The 4,404-nt window shown below is 40.9% G+C and overlaps 1 pseudogene; it reads left to right on the forward strand.

The window, feature by feature from the left end:
* The first annotated feature begins 977 nt into the window (after positions 1–977).
* On the forward strand, positions 978–1,891 carry LOC118995254 (olfactory receptor 2A2-like; annotated as a pseudogene).
* The last annotated feature ends 2,513 nt before the right edge of the window (positions 1,892–4,404 follow it).

Here is a 4,404-nt window from a genome sequence, read left to right on the forward strand (position 1 = left end):
ACCCTGAAACACCAATCCAAAAGAACCTATGCACCCCGATGTTCATAGCAGCACAATTTACAATAGCCAAGAGTTGGAAGCAACCTAAATGCCCATCGGTCAATGACTGGATCAAAAAACTATGGTACATTTACACAATGGAATTCTATGCTGCAGAAAGGAAGAAGGAGCTCCTACCCTTTGCAACATCATGGATGGAGCTGGAAAGCATTATGCTGAGCGAAATAAGCCAGGCAGTGAAAGACAAATACCATATGATATCACCTTTAACAGGAATCTAAACAACAAAACAAACAAGCAAGCAAAATGTAACCAAAGACACTGAAATACAGAACGTGCTGACAGGGTCCAGAGGGTAGAGGGGAGAGAAGCACAGAGTAAAAGGGGATGGACTCACATGAATAAGTATGAAGGACACATGGACAATAACTAAGATGGGGGACGGAGATGGGAGGGGGGTGGGGAGCACTGGGGGGGGCAGGGCTGGGAATACAAGAAAGAAAACTGTACTTGAACAAAAGTTAAATAAAAAAATTTTTTTAATAAAATAAAATTTTAAAAAAAGAATCTGCTTGTAAGTTGACTAATCAGAAACTGAGGGGAAGAAAGAGTGAGAGAGAGAGAGAGAGAGAGAGAGATCTGAGGTGGAAGGTAAGACTTAGAACCTATAAAAAATAAATAATAAACCTATCTTTAAAAAAAGACTTAGAACCTCTAAGAGTCTGTAAAATAAATAAATAAATTCCCACAGCTTTTTAGAGTATAAATAAATAAATAAATAAATAAATAAATAAATACATTTATTTCATAGGAAAGTTAAAAACAGGTAACCAGTTTGGGGGAGAAGGGGAAGCTTTCAAGGAGTAACAAGGATACAACCTTTCTCTGAGCTCACATTGAGATGAACTCCACATTGTATTGATTCTCCAGCCCTGATCTTTATCCCAATTCTGTTCTTGACCAGGTCTCTGTAAGGAATGCCAGGGAACCACTCATTGGCCATAGAGTTTGTAATGCTGGGATTCCAGCTCAGCCCAGAGATGGAAGTCCTCCTCTTCTGGGTCTTCTCCCTGCTCTACACCTTCAGTCTGTTGGCAAATGGCATGATCTTTGCTCTCATCTGTCTGGACCAGAGACTACACACCCCCATGTACTTCTTCCTCTCCCACCTGGCCATCATTGACATGTCCTATGCTTCCAACAATGTCCCCAAGATGCTGGCAATCTTACTGACCCAGAATAGAGCCATCTCTTTTGTCCCATGCATCATGCAGACATTTTTGTATTTGGCTCTTGCTGCTACATAATGCCTGATTTGGGTGGCAATGTCCTACGATCAGTATGTGGCCATCTGCCACCCCCTCCACTACATGGTCATCATGAGCTGTACTGTGTGCAGAGTTCTGGCCACCATTTCTTGGTCTTGTGGATTTCTCCAGGCTCTGATAAACGTACTCCTGCTTCTAGGCTGCCTTTCTGCAGGTCTCGGGAAATAAACCACTTCTTCTGTGAGCTCTTGTCTGTCCTCAGGCTGATCTGTGCTGACACCTGGCTCGACAAAATGGTCATCTTCCATGCTTTGGTGTTGTTCTTAGTCGGGCCCCTCTGCTTGGTGCTGGTCTCCTACATACACATCCTCTGGACCATCCTGAAGATCTAGTCTGGACAAGGCCGCAAGAAGGCCTTCTCTACCTGCTCCTCCCACCTCTGTGTTGTCTGGCTCTTCTTTGGCTGTGCCATGGTGGTTTATATGGTACCTGACTCCACTCAATGAGGGGAGAAGAATAAAATTCTGTACCTATTTTACAGTCTCTTTAACCCAATGCTGAACCCCCTCATCTACAACCTGAGGAATGCTCAGGAGAAGGATGCCTTTTGTAGGGCACTACAGGTGAGGTCCAGGTTAAGGGAAAACTTCAAATAGAAATGTCATATACGGTCAGTAATTGTTCAAATTCCAGCTCTGAAAATAGGATAAGCTTCCATTGAAGAGCATAACTTTTAAAGTTGAATTGGGACAACTAAATTATTAGTATTTTTAGTCTTTCTTTAAAAAAATAATGAATTCTCATATTTCAAGCCAGGAATATTACATGGAGAATAAATTAACTGTGAGAAAATTGTATCAATATACTTCTATGGCTTATGTACTTAGATATTTGACTTCCTATCACCTTGTGGTAGTTGGAAACAGCACCGTAAAAGTAATGCCCTATGAGGTTCCTTCCGAAGTGGACTGAAATTTTAATACAGAATGGTTATATGAAGGTGCCTCAACAGTTGTGTGATGAATGCAGTGAAAGAAACTCTAAGACCCTTGGGGAAATAATTTAGTAGCAAAGGTAAAAAAGTTAGGGAAAGGTGTAGTGCAACAAGAAACTATATAAAATATCTTAAAGTTCAAATGAAGGAAATGTACTAGTAAATGTTTAAATGGTTCTAGAGGTAAAGGTTTTGAGCATTACTCAAACTTATATTTGTTCTTGGGTTATGATCATTTCTAACAGAGAAAGCTTAAATCCCTTCTCGAAGTTTTTCCTGCCAATATTCTTATAGCTTTTGAATGACTCCGCTGAAGATGGCTTGGGGTAGCAGCAAGCAGCACAAGACAAGTGTGTCAGAGCTGAGTGAGCAAGGAGGGAAAGGGAAGTGGTGGGAGAGGATGCTGGGGAAGTTGACCCTTCACCTTTCTCCCCCAGCCCACCACCCCCTCCCTCTGACAGCTGTCAGTCTGTTCTCTGTATCTATGAGTCTGTTTCTATTGTGTTTGCTAGTTTTTTGTGTTCATTAGTTTCTGCATGTAAATGAGATCCTGTGGTATTTATCTCTCTCTGACTGGCTTATTTCAATTAGCAAAATGCTCTCCAGGTCCATTCATGCTGTCACTAGGGGTAAGATTTTTCTTCTTTTGGCCCTGGCTGGTGTAACTCAGTGGATTGAGTGCAGGCCTGTGAACCAGAGGATCACGGTTCGATTCCCAGTCAGGGCACATGCCTGGGTTGCAGGCCAACTCCCAGCAGGGGACGCACAAAAGGCAATCATACATTGATGTTTCTCTCCCTCTCTCCTTCCCCTCTAAAGACAAATAAATAAATAAAATCTCAAAAAAAAAAAGATTTTTCTTCTTTTTTGTGGCTGTGTAGTATTCCACGCTGTAAATGTACCATGGCTCTTTTATCCCCTCATCTACTCCTGGATGCTTGGGCTTCTTCCAACGTTTGGCTATTGTAAACAACAGTGTAATGATCATTGGGTTGCATATACAGGTTCTGGCAGAAGTGTGGTTGGTAGGGTAATGATATGTGTGTTATAATCTGTAGTTTGAATTTGAGCATTTCACCTAAAATATCATGTGGTGTGCTTGAGTGTGATAGTGTTATGTTACAGAATCCCATGCTTATGATACTGTGATAAGAGGTTTTGTAATAAAAAAAATTGTAATACTATTGTGCCTGACCTTATATTCTTTCAAATTAGTGTTGTAGGATTGTTTATATGTATTCCCAGAAGTGAATTAGCTAGGTCATAAGGCAGTTTCATGTTTAATTTTATGAGAAAACTCCATACTGTTTTCCACAGTGGCGACATTCCCACCAACAATAGAGGAAGGTTCCCCTTTCTCTACATCCTCCCCAGCACTTGTTGTATCTTAATTTATTGACAATAGCCATTCTGACAGGTGTGAGGTGACTTACCCTGTGGTTTTCATTTGCATCTCTCTAACATTAGTGACATTGAGCATCTTTTCTTATGTTTATTGGCCATCTGTTGTTCCTCTTTGGAGAAGTGTGTACTCAGGACATTTGCCCATTTATTTATTTTTAATGTATTTAATTATTGTTCAAGTACAGTTTTCTGTCTTTTACTCCCATCCCAGCCACCCCCCCCAGTGCTTTCCACCTCCCTCCCATCACCGCCCCACCTTAATTTTTGTCCATGTGTCCTTTATACTTTTTCCTGTGAATCCTTCCCCTTTACCCCTGAAATTCCCTCCACTCTCCCCTCTAGTCCCTGTCAGCCTGTTCTGTATTTCATTGTCTTTGCTTATATTTTGCTTGCTTGTTTGTTTTGCTGTTTAGGTTCCTGTTAAAGGTGAGATCATATGGTATTTGTCTTTCACAGCCTGGCTTATATCACTCAGGATAATGCTTTCCAGTTCCATCCATGCTGTTGCAAAGGGTAGTAGCTCCTTCTTTCTTTCTGCTGCAGAAAATTCTATTTTTTAATTGGAGTGCTTGTTTATTGGTGTTGAGCTGTCTGAGTTCTTTATAGATTTTGGACAGTGGTAACACCTTATCAAACATGCCTTTGGTGTATTTCATCTCCCATTCAGTTGTGGTCTTTTTGGTTTCTCGATGGTTTCTCTTGCTGCACAAACATTTTTCAGTTTGATAAAGTTCCATT

This window comes from Sturnira hondurensis, unplaced genomic scaffold, assembly GCF_014824575.4.
Source record: "Sturnira hondurensis isolate 20B ecotype Veracruz unplaced genomic scaffold, ASM1482457v3 Scaffold0010104, whole genome shotgun sequence".
In the NCBI taxonomy this organism is placed as follows: Eukaryota; Metazoa; Chordata; class Mammalia; order Chiroptera; family Phyllostomidae; genus Sturnira; species Sturnira hondurensis.